Source organism: Bubalus kerabau, chromosome 7 (assembly GCF_029407905.1).
Source record: "Bubalus kerabau isolate K-KA32 ecotype Philippines breed swamp buffalo chromosome 7, PCC_UOA_SB_1v2, whole genome shotgun sequence".
Classification (NCBI taxonomy): Eukaryota; Metazoa; Chordata; class Mammalia; order Artiodactyla; family Bovidae; genus Bubalus; species Bubalus kerabau.
In genome coordinates this window covers 60251475-60264731 of record NC_073630.1, presented here as the reverse complement: position 1 = coordinate 60264731, position 13257 = coordinate 60251475, and the positions used below count along the sequence as shown (strand labels likewise).

At 38.8% G+C, this 13257-nt stretch overlaps 1 long non-coding RNA gene across 1 annotated transcript in view; it reads right to left on the bottom strand.

The window, feature by feature from the left end:
* Positions 1-216: 216 nt before the first annotated feature.
* Positions 217-13257, bottom strand: part of LOC129657754 (uncharacterized) — a 62907-nt gene continuing 49866 nt past the window's right edge. Inside the window, exon 4 of the long non-coding RNA XR_008717087.1 lies at positions 217-577. This is a non-coding gene — a long non-coding RNA (uncharacterized LOC129657754). The remainder of the gene's footprint in view (positions 578-13257) is intronic.

Below are 13257 nucleotides of genomic sequence, written 5' to 3'. Positions count from 1 at the left end.
ACACTGGTTTTAAGTCTGTAAAATGGCACAACTACTTTGGAAAACAGTTTTGCACTCTTAAAAAGTTAAAAATAACAGTTGTCATATGATCTAGCCGTTCTACTCCAAGGGATACTCAAAGTAATCAAGCATATGTCTGTACAAAGATCATACAGAAATGTTCATGGAGTCTTTATTTGTAGTAGCCTGAAACGGCACACAACCCAGATGTTTTTCAATAGTTTATTCAATGAATAAACCAACAAACTTTATGGTGGCATACTACTACTCAACAATAAATGAATTATTGATACATGCAAAGACTCAGAAGAAACTCAAAATAAATGTGCTTGGTGAAGCAAGCCAGACCAAAAAGTGTACATGTTGTATGATGACATTTAGGCAACTGAAGCTAATCCAGAGTGGCAGAAAGCGCATCCGCGGTTGCCTAGGGATGATGGAGGCCAGGGCGGGGTGGGAGGAAGGATGGACTGGAGTTGGCTTTTTCTGTGCCTTCTGTTTCTCTGGACTCTTCTTCTGTACAGACTTGCCACTTTGTTGACATTGAGTTAGATATTGCAGGTTTAAACCTGATATCCTAACAAGAAAATATATGGAAGGAAAGGAAATATCTCTTCATAAGCAATAGCCTCAAAAGAATAGGGATTTATTCCCCAAATCTCAGCAAACTCCCTGTGATAGCATGTTTGGAAATATTGCCACAATTTCTTTACTCTCCATAGCCACAGCACTTACAATGTGACTTTGAATTGTTCCCATCAAGAGATGGCTTTCAAAAGAGAAAGAACATATGTATACCTATGGCTTACTCCTTGGAAGGAAAGTTATGACCAACCTAGATAGCATATTCAAAAGCAGAGACATTACTTTGCCAACAAAGGTCCATCTAGTCAAGGCTATGGTTTTTCCTGTGGTCATATATGGATGTGAGAGTTGGACTGTGAAGAAGGCTGAGCGCCGAAGAATTGCTGCTTTTGAACTATCGTGTTGGAGAAGACTCTTGAGAGTCCCTTGGACTGCAAGGAGATCCAACCAGTCCATTCTAAAGGAGATCAGCCCTGGGATTTCTTTGAAAGGAATGATGCTAAAGCTGAAGCTCCAGTACTTTGGCCACCTCATGCGAAGAGTTGACTCATTGGAAAAGACTCTGATGCTGGGAGGGATTGGGGGCAAGAGGAGAAGGGGACGACAGAGGATGAGATGGCTGGATGGCATTACTGACTCGATGGACATGAGTCTGAGTGAACTCTGGGAGTTGGTGATGGACAGGGAGGCCTGGCGTGCTGTGATTCATGGGGTTGTAAAGAGTTGGACACGACTGAGCGACTGATCTGATCTGATCTGATGGCTGATTCATGTTAATGCTTGGCAGAAACCAATGCAATTCCGTAAAATAATTATCCTTCAATTAAAAAATAAATAAATGTTTAAAATTTTTATTTTATTTTTTAAAAGAGGTGGTTTCTGCTTTCTCACCCATTAAATCACCACCTGCCTTGTGTCTTGCTTTGACCAACAGAATGCAGTAGAAGTGACAGTGAGCACTTCTGAGCTTAGGCTTCAGCAGGCCTTTTATGTCTCTGCTTTCACCCTTGGAAACCTATCCAGATTCAATGTGAACAACCTAAGATTGTCTGCTGGATGATAAGAGATAATGTGGAGCAGAAATGAGTCTTTGCAGTTGAGTCCATTTTAGTCTAATCGGTGCCCAGCATCCAAGCAACTCTTCAAATAAAAACACATAACTGAGCCCAGCTGAAACCAGAAGAGATACCAGGTAAAACCAGCCCATGTCACCAACTCAATTATGTATAAATGGTAACTGAAGCTACTAAGTTTTAGAGGGTTGTTATATAACAGGATAAATGATTCACATTCTTTTTCATCTCATCTCATTGGCCTGAGTTGATGTGGCTATGAGACAGAATGGGCTAGGTAAGAGAAAGGGGTAGGGATGGAATAATAATTGTTAGGAGAAAAGGGAGAAGGGTTATTTGCAGGCAAACAACTGTGTGCATTATAGCAAATCATGTTCTGAAAGTTAAAATAGTACTCATGTCCAGGGTACAGTAGCATTGCACACAGCAATGGATTTTAACTAAAGAACAGTTATTTACAGTTCTTTACTAAAGGAGAGAAAATTGAATTTTGGTGGTGTTTTTTGTTCAATTTAATTCTGACTCACTCATTGGGGAAAATAATCTGCTTTGGGCTATTTTGCAAAACCTAGCACTGGGGATTATACTTTCTTTTACTTTGTTTATGAAAATTTTACTTTCCATAATTACATGAAAAAATTAACCACCAGGTGTGTGTTTTTCATAGCATTCCATAGGGCTTCCTAATATAGGGTATTTTCAAATTTATCTTAAGTTAAAATCATTTAAAAGAGATGAAGCTTGCATGCTTATTTCTCCTGCCAGAATTATCAATAATTAGAGTACAGAAGAGACATAAAGAATAAAGAGAAAGTAAAAGATTACTCTCCGGTTGATAGGAAACCTATAATTTAAGGTATCATGTCATTTATTTGCTTTCAGAACATGTGATTATGATGAATTGTGCTTCAGAGCAATTATAAAGCTTCCATTAGCAGCATTTGCATGTCTGATTATATAAATCTTGTCAACCTTCTACCCTGATATGTTGTTGTTAAAAAAAATTTGGTATGTACTTTAAAATCATTTTTTACATAATTATGTACTAAAGATTCTCATATTTTCAATTTATGCCCAAAAGGAACATTGGCAACAGTGTCTAATGCTGGACTGATGCCTCTTTATATAGCACAGAATAATAGAAAGTTAAAGGCCCATACACTGTTATAGTATAAATCCAGGTCATGGGTAAGGATTATACATTACTGTGCCTGTTTTTCCCTGTAAGTTTTCTTATCAGATGGAATAAAAACATCAGAAAAGTTTTTGCTTCAAATTCTTACATAAAAAAATATATTAGGAACTAGTTTAGGTACAATTTTCTACTAACAATTATCTATGTTTCTTAAAATACTTATGTAAGGTACTAGTACTAACATAGACTACCGCACCTGTATAAAACCTCTGTGGCTTGTAGTAGCCTTTTAATAGTGCTATCTAGTCATTGGTGAATATAACGGAAAAGACAAGTATATGATGTCTTCACATCACACTGTATAGTCAGCCCCCTATGCCACCTATGTATAAGTTTAATTGGATTCTTCATATGGCATTCATTCAGGCCAGTTGCTTTTTATCATGTAAATCAGAGCTTATAAATAAAATTTGAATGCCTTTGGGAATCAAGAAGATAACATAAATGTGTGAGCTGACCAGGTATGATAATACATTAGCTTCTTATAAATACATGGATCTAATATAAATGTTATGGTTAGATAGCATATATATACATAATCTATATCTATCTTTATCTTCTATTTCTGTCTTTCCAATTATATAGAGTAGGCCCTTTGTATCTGCACTTTTCCTATCCATAGATTCAATCAATTGCAGATCAAACATATTCAAAAAAATTCTTGGAAATTTCAAAAACATAACTTGATTTTGCCACATGCCAGCAACTATTTACATAGTATTTACATTTTATTAGATAGTATATGTAATCTAGAGATGATTTCAAGTATAAAGGAGGATTGCATAGGTAATACACAAATACTATATTATATTATATAAAGGACTGGAGTATTTTGGTATCTAAGGACTGGAGTATTTTGCTATCTAAGAGTGTTCCTGAAATCAATCCCCTTTGAATATCAAGGGACAATTTTGTGTATGAGTATATCTGAGTATGTGTATATGTATGTATGTATATGTATATATGCGTATATCACCTAATATAGAATGTATTTAATCGATACAGTTAGTGGTTAATCCGGCATGAGGGTGCTCTAGAGAGTGAGAGAATGTGTGCATGTATGCTAAGTTAGGTTTGACTCTTTGCAATCCCATGGACTGTAGCCCACCGGGCTCCTCTGTCCGTGGGATTTTTCAGGCAAGAATACTGGAGTGGGTTGCCATTCCCTCCTCCAGGGGATCTTCCCGACTGAAGGATTGAACCTTCATCTCCTATGTCTCATGCATTGCAGACCAGTTCTTTACCACTGAGCCACTGGGGCTCCCCAGAGAGAGAAGCTTCTATGAAACACACTCAGATTTACTTTTGTTAAAACTCTGTGTTGGTCAGATTTGGTAAATGGGCCTCTAGTCTGATAAATCAAACAGTCTGATGCTTTCTGGAATTACTAGCACATTTTAATGAAACACTGCTGCTGCTACTAAGTCGCTTTAGTCGTGTCCGACTCTGTGCGACCCCGTAGACGGCAGCCCACCAGGCCCCACTGTCCCTGGGATTCTCCAGGCAAGAACACTGGAGTGGGTTGCCATTTCCTCCTCCAATGCATGAAAGTGGAAAGTGAAAGTGAAGTCGCTCAGTCGTGTCCGACTCTTAGCAACCCCATGGACTGCAGCCTACCAGGCTCCTCCGTTCATGGGACTTTCCAGGCACGAGTACTGGAATGGGTGCCATTGCCTTCTCCTTAATGAAACACAGATGTGCCTATTTCTTTTTTAATGGAAAATCCAGGAGAAAATGAGATATAAGAATACAGATGAACTAAGTAAGCATTTGCCAAGCTACATCCTGTGGAATTCTAATTAACATGATGTTTATGGGGATTACAAGTCAAAAGGAGCTTTGGGGATTGCCAGAGAAATACAACACACATGTACGAACAATATATGACAACGTGGGGTAGAGAAGTGTTCTGAAGAAAGACAAAGCACAGATGGGGAGTGTCGTATGCAATGGTGGTGTGGAGGTGATAGTTCTGAAGGGAAGGCCAAGGCTTCCTTGAGGTGAGCTTCAAAACAAAGACCTAAGAGTATATCAGAAAAGTAGAAAAAACAAAGGTGCTGAGGCTGAAATGAGCTTGGTTTATTAGAGGAATAGTGATAAGGTTAGTAGGAGTAGAGCTGAGTGAGTGCAGGGACAGGTTGTAATACCAAGCAGGGTCAGATGCTATAGATGGGGTAAAGATTTAAGCTTTATTCCAAGACCCTGTGAAGCTAGTTTGGATCAGAAGATGGTCCAGTACTCAGTTAGGTTACAGAAAGTTCACCTGACTACTTTATGTATTATATTTGAGACTTAAAACAGTCAGGTATTGAAGCACTGAAGCCAGTCATCCTGGGTGATGCCTGTGAAATCTCCAAGCTCAGAGCCTATTATGCTCAGGTTACTTCACCCTTGTCTTGGCAAATGTTAGGGATTTTTTTTTTTTACCATAGATAGAATAAAAGTATACATATATTAATGATGAATGACATTGTTGCTCATTTCTTATCTAGGAAAGGATTAAAAAATAAGCAAAATCAAAGGAATGAATCTGTAAATGCAGAGAGAAATATGAAGCATTTTGGTATAGAAAAATCTTGGTATTCCTGAGACTCATGCCATTCAGGTGGCCAGTTTCCTTTTTATTCTTATTAGTTTTGTTGAAATATAATTGATATGCAATACTGTATAAGTTTAAGGTGTACAGCATAATGATATGGCTTATATAAACTGACACATGGTTATCACAATAAGTTTAATTAATATTCAGGATCTCACAGAGATACCAAAAAAACAATTTTTTCTTTGTAATGAGAACTCTTAGGATTTACTCTTAACAACTTGCAGGTATTATGCCCTATAGCACTGTTCACTCTAGTCATCATGCTGTGCTTTACATCCCTGGTACATATTTATCTTGTAAATGGAAGTTTTGTACCTTTTGACTGCCTGCATTCAGTTCCCACTCCACTCCTCTGGTAACCACAAAATTGATCTCTTTTATCTATGAATTCACATTTTTGTTGTTTTAGATCTCACATATAACTAGTCATACAGTATCTGTCTTTCTCTGACTTATTTCATGTAGTATCATACCCCCCAGGGTTTATCCATGTTGTCATAAATGAAAGCATTTCTTTCTTTTTTAAGGCTGAGTAATGTCCCTTCATTTGTACACACACCAAGTTTTCTTTACCTATTCAACCATCAGTGGATCCCTAGGTTGTTTCCATGTCTTACCTATTGTGCAGAATCCTGCTATGCTTATGGCAGTGCAGAAATCCCTTTGACATGGAGTTTTGTTTCCTTTGGATATATTTCCAACAGTGAGTTGATGGATCATGTAGTAGTTCTATTTTATTTATTGAGGTCAACAGTTTCTAAGATCAGTTTTTGGATTGTCTGTCTATTTTAAGCTTCTAGACTCAGTCAAATGTAAGGAAGCAGAGAAATCAGTATTGGATCAGAGTTTCTCAATTTTATTAATATTGACATTTTGGCCAAATTACTTGCCATTCTTTGCTGTAATGTGCTGCCTTGTACATTTATAGTATGTTTCAGAGCATCCCTGGCCTCTACCTACTAAATGCAAGTTGAACACTTTCTCCTTGCCATTCCTCAATCCAATCAAGACAATAAAAAATGTCTTTAGACATTACCAATGTCTCCTTGGAGACAAAAGTTGCTTCCAGGGAGAACCACTATGTTAAATGATAGGAGTAGTTTATACAGAGTCTCTTCCAACAGCTTAAAAATGTATGCATATGTGAGCAAGGACATGTGTAAGGAAAATCTGTACTGGAGAGCATCCAAGAACTATAGCAATGAGGGAAACCCAAGCCTTCATATCAAGGACATACAACATTTCACTGAATCTTGATTAAAAAAAAAATTAATTGTTTTTTATCCTAAATCAAATGAGTATTATGGCTCAGAGATGACACACTCAAACTCAGAGTTGGCATATCTGACATCACCCAGCTAATAACTAGAGAAGTGGAGACCGGATTTCAAAGCCTATTTTCCTTCCAATATATTATGGTATGTCCTGTTAAGAAAACCAAGGCAATTTCATGTGTAAGATGGTTCTTACATGGTATGATTTGGATTGTGGTTTGAAAAGTTAGATAACCATTAGCAATCACTTCTAAAATGAGTTTCTTTTTGCCAAATGATTCTATTATTATGAACAATAATTGTTATAGTAATAGTTTTTTTAATAACAAGTGGCATATATCAAGGACTTACCATGTATAAGGCACTGGAATATATGTTCCATGAATAGAGTCTGATTAAATCCCCACAGTAACTGGATGAACTAGATTTAATTATTATCCACATTTTATAAAAATAATAATTAGGGAGAAACATCATTTGTTTGTTTACTAAATACATGGTCCATTACTAGACGCTTCACATGGATGTCATCCTTATAATAGTTTTATGAGGCACAAAGTATTCTTTCCATTTTGCAGTTGATGAAATTGGCACTTAGAAAAATAAAGCAACTACTTAAAATGCAGCTTGAAAGTTATGTAGCTGGCATTCACACCTCTATGTATCTGACACCAAATCTAGTATCTGACATCATAACCATTTGTTATCCTTTCCTGATATTAGTGGTACATTTAAAAATTAGGACAATTGTGAGTGAACATGTGTCTTTCCTCATAACAAAAAGATAGCAATAACAACTTTCCAAGTTATTTTTTATCCTTTACTGGTAGAAACAACTTTCTTAGAGATGTGTGCTATCTTTCCATGATCTCTCCATCTTCCTCAGCACCCTCCCTCTCCCTCCCACCAGGGGCTACAGAGTAGATAGTGGAGAAAGTGAGAGAGCGCAGAATGAAAGGAAATGTCAACCGTAAGAGCTAGACCTTCAGGTTTTGTCAGCAAGTACAAAAGGTGAAAAGCAATGTTTCTCTGGCAAGGCAGAAATGCTTATGTTTCTTGTCACACTCTGTCTTCATCCCCTCTTCCAGGCTTCAACTCAAAGTGTCCCCATCAGAAGCACCAGGAGCAGCCGCCAAAGAACACATTCTCCCTTTCAATATGGGGTGCTGGAACAGACCTTAATGTATTAAACAGCATTACTGCCTGATTCTTTCTGCTTCATTGACACATTTCAACAATCATGAAAAATACATGCATTTGACTTTCCATGTATTTTTCCAGGTCCCTTCTGTCATTCTTCACAGAGACAGCAGAGTTATAGGAACACAACAGGAAATATAAAAACGGTTTTATCTTTTGCATTCTAGACATGTTCTATTGAAATGAGCAACTTAAAATTTTCATATGTATAGCTTACAGCTTATGACTCATGTTCTGGTATAAAAGATGGATAAATTAGCCAGTGACAATCATTAATAAATACTAGAAGGGGACGACAGAGGATGAGACAGTTGGATGGCATCACCGACTCAATGGACATGAGTTTGAGTAAACCAGAAATAGGTGATCGACCAGGAAGGCCTAGCTTGCTGCAGTCCATAGGGGTTGCAAAGAGTCAGACACGACTGAGCGACTGACCTGAACTGAGACTGCATTTATTAAATCAGTCATTGTAAACTGAAATGAACTCAGAAGGGAGACCTGTAACTGAAATGGGTAAAGTGATACAATAGATGATAAGGAATGGTGGGGAGTGTGGTCTAAATCAGAGCATATGTGCTTTCTCTGAGTCTGGTGCCCATGACAACTCCAGCAGACTTTTGCTATGTATGCAAGAATGTGGGCTCAGTGTTGCCAGATGCTATGATTTATAAGAGGAGCCGGAAATCCATATTTTCAAGTAAAATCTTCCTGACTTTAAAATGTTGGCAAATTTCTTCTTTCTTTTCTTAAATACTATTCAGGCTGCTCATATGTTACTTCACTTATAATGGACGGATATTGATTTCAGAACGTGGAAAGCTTTGTGGTAATTTATACTTCATTCTATGGCCCAGGTGGTGCTAGTGGTAAAGAACCCTCCTACCAATGCAGGAGATGTAAGAGACAAGAGTTCTATCCCTGGGTCAGAAAGATCCCCTGGAGGAGGGCATGGCAACCCACTCCAATACTCTTGTCTGAAAAATCCCACAGACAGAAGAGCCTGGCAAGCTATGGTCCATGGAGTCACAAAGAGTTGGACACAACTGAAGCAACTCAGCATGCAGGCACCTGCACACACATACTCCATTTTATTTAGGGGTGCTTTCATGGAAATTTTATGGAAGTTTGCTGCACCTCAGCCTTTGACCTCACACTTGAGTGGGCACCAATCTGGGAACCTGTTGCAAATTCATAACCATAAAAATTCCAACTCAGTCATACTGAGGTAGGACCCAGGTATTCTGCTGTGGATGACACGGTGAACATACTTTGAACAGTATCTTAGAAAGTGAGAGGAAGGAACCCATTAGATCATGGGTTGGCAATTTATGGTCCATCTGCAAAGTCCAGCCTGCTGCCTGTTTCTGTAAATAAAGATTTATTGGGATACAGCCACATCCATTCATTCACGAATTGTCTTGGCACCCCACTCCAGTACTCTTGCCTGGAAAATCCCATGGATCGAGGAGCCTGGTAGGCTGCAGTCCCTGGGGTCGCTACGAGTCGGACACAACTGAGCGACTTCACTTTCACTTTTCACTTTCATGCATTGTAGAAGGGAATGGCAACCCACTCCAGTGTTCTTGCCTGGAGAATCCCAAGGACAGCGGAGCCTGGTGGGCTGCCGTCTGTGGGGTCGCACAGAGTTGGACACGACTGAAGCAACTTAGCATGGCTATATTATGCTACACGGCAGAATTAAGTAGTTGGAATGGAGACTGTATAGCCCTCAAAGCCTAAAAATATTTCCACCTGGTCCTTTACACAAAAGCTTGCTGACTTCTGCCTTAGACAACATAGGTCCTATGTCTCAAAAACCTCAATAAAAGCTTGATTCCTCAATATTACTTGGGAGTGATAAAAACAAAAAGAGCCATGTTACTGATGGTATTGATTTATAATTCAGTTAAGTCCAAATTATTTCTCCTAAGCGAAGACTATCCTGTTGCTATGACAACAGTTATACCAAGCTATATAGAGGAGAAGAAAAGAAAAAGGCAACAAAATTATATTAAATGTTAGACCAGAAAAAAGGACAGTGAACGCCTTGTGATTTGGCTTTGACTTGAAGGGTTATAAACACAAGCAAGTGCACATTTTCCCCCATAGGTGAGACAGTCACAAGGGACCCTGAGGATCCCTGCCACTCCAACAGGCCGTCCCCTATTCCAGTCTCTGCAAACACCATCTGTGTGTACGGAGGAAATGAATTCACAAATAAATGAGTCATATGCCAGAGCTTTTCACTTGTCAGTAGTGCAGATAATGGGTTTATGGAGGATTAAAAAATAGATCGATGTTGAATTTCTGTTGCCTTATCCTAAATATATACCAGTCTTAGTCCCACAGAATCTGAGTAACTTTTCTATTTCTCACTGCATTAACAGTCCTATAGTCCAGCTACTGTGTTGTTCTCATCTTTGTAAATGGTTATTCACCCTTTTCCAAAGGCCAGAACTCCCAGAGTCAAACTGAATTTCACCCTTTCTGTCTCAGATCACATCCATATAGCAGTCATGCTAACACTCTGGTCCAAGCCATAATCATCTCTTGTCTGGCCTTCTGTGGTCTCCAGCTGACATGCTAGCCTGCACACAAATAGTTTCTACCTACAAACAAAGTTCTATTTTAAACAAATGGATCAGGCTGAGCCATTCCAAAGGCCAAAACCCATCGCTCAATATCATCCTATCATACTCAGTTAAAAATCCAAAATCCTTCCTGTGGACTTTTGTTGCTGTTGTTCAATCACAAGTTGTGCCTGACTCTTTGCAGCCACAGGGACTGCAGCGCACCAGTCTCCTCTATCCTCCTCTGCATCCCAAGGTTTGCTAAACTTTATATCCATTGAGTTGGTGATGCTGTCTAAACGTATCATTCTCTGTGGACCTCTTCTCCTTTTGCCATCAATCTTCCCAGACAGGATCTTTTCCAATGAGTTGGCTCTTCACAGCAGGTGGCCAAGGTATTGGAGCTTCAGCATCAGTACTTCCAATGAGTATTCAGGATTGATTTCATTTACAATTGATTGGTTTGATCTTGTTGTCCAAGGGACTCTCAAGAGTCTTCTCCAACACCACAGTTCAAGAGCATCAATTCTTCAGTGCTTAGCCTTCTTTATGGTCTAACTCTCACATCCGCACATGACTACTGGAAAAACCATAGCTTTAACTAGACAGACCTTTTTAATTTCATGATGGCAGTCACCATCCACAGTGATTTTGGAGCCCAATAAAAGAAAATCTGTCACATCTTCTACTTTTTCCTCTTCTATTTGGTATGAAGTGATGGGCCTGGGTGTCATGATTTTCATTTTTTAAATGTTGAGTTTAAGCCAGTTTTTTCACTCCTCTTTCAACCTCATTAAGATGTCTTTAGTTCCTCTTCACTTTCTGCCTTTAAAATGGTATCCTCTGCATATCTGAAGTTGTTGATATTTCTCACAGCAATCATGATTCCAGCTTGTGATTCTTCCAGCCCAACATTTAGCATGATGTACTCTACATATAAGTTACATAAGCAGGGTGTCAGTATACAGCCTTGATGTACTCCTTTCCCAATTTGGAACCAGTCTGTTGTTCCATGTCCAGTTCTAACTGTTATTTCTTGATCCACACACAGTTTTCTCAGGAAACAGGTAAGGTGATCTGGTATTCTCATCTCATTAAGAATTTTACAGTTTGTTGTGATCCACACAGTCAAAGGCTTTAGCATATTCAATGAAGCAAAAGTAGATATTTTACTGGAATTCCCTTGCTTTCTCTATGATCCAAAGAATGTTGGCAATTTGATCTCTGGTTCTTCTGCCTTTTCTAAGCCCAGCTTGTACATCTGGAAGTTCTGAGTTCACATACGGTAGAAGCCTATCATGAAGGATTTTGAACATAACCTTGCTAAGATAGGAAATGAATGCAATTGTGTGTTGCACTTTGATGTTGCACTTCTATGGGATTGAAATGAAAACTGACATTTTCCAGTCCTGTGGCCACTGCTGAGTTTTCTAAATTTGCTGACATATTGAGTGCAGCACTTTAACAGCATCCTCTTAGGATTTTAAATAACTCTGCTAGAATTTCATCACCTCCACTAGCTTTATTCATCGTAATGCTTCCTAAGGCCCACTTGACTTCACACCCAGTATGTCTAGCTCTAGGTGAGTGACCACACCATCGTGGCTATCTGGTTCACTAGGACCTGTTTGTATAGTTCTTCTGTGTTTCCTTGCCAACTCTTCTTAATCTCTTCTCTTTCTCTTAGGTCCTCAACATTTCTGTTCTTTATTGTGCCCATCTTTGTATGAAATGGTCCCTTGATATCTCCAGTTTTCTTGAGGAGATCTTTGGTCTTTCCCATTCTATTGTTTCCTCTATTTATTTGCATTGTTCGTTGAATAAGGCCTTGATATCTATCTGTACTATACTTTGTAGCTCTGCATTCAGTTGGGTACATCTTTCCTTTCCTCCTTGCCTTTCAGTTCTGTTCATTTCTCAGCTATTTATAAAGCCTCCTCAGACAACCACTTTACCTTCTTGTATTTCTTTCTCATGGGGATGGTTTTAGTCACTGCCTCCTGTACAATGTAAGGCACTTCCATCCACAGTTCTTTAGGAACTCTCTCTAACAGATCTAATCCCTTGAATCTATTTGTCACCTCCACTGTATAATCTTAAGGGATTTGATCTAGGTCATACATGAACCGTCTAGTGGTTTTCCCTACCTTCTTCAAGTTAAGCCTGAATTTTGCAATAACAGCTGATGATCTGAGTCACAATCAGCTCCAGGTCGTATTTTAGCTGATTGTATAGAGCTTCTCCCTCTTTGGCTGCAAAGAACATAATCAATCTGATTTTGGTATTGACCATTTGGTGATGTCCATGTGTAGAGTTGCCTTTTGTATTTTTGGAAAAAGGTGTTTACCATGACCAGTGTGTTCTCCTAAACTCTGTTAGCCTTTGCCCTGCTTCATTTTGTACTCCAAGGCCAAACCTGCCTTTTACTCCTTTTCAAGCTGGTTTTAGAAAATGCAGAGGAACCAGAGATCAAATTGCCAACACCCACTGGATCATGGAAAAAGCAAGAGAGTTCCAGAAAAACATCTATTTCTGCTTTACTGACTATGCCAAAGCCTTTGACTGTGTGGATCACAATAGACTGTGGAAAATTCTTCAAGAGATGGGAATACCAGACCACCTGACCTGCCTCTTGAGAAACCTGTATGCAGGTCAAGAAGCAACAGTTAGAACTGGACATGGAACAACAGACTGGTTCCAAATAGGAAAAGGAGCTTGTCAAGGCTGTATATTGTCACCCTGTTTATTTAACTTA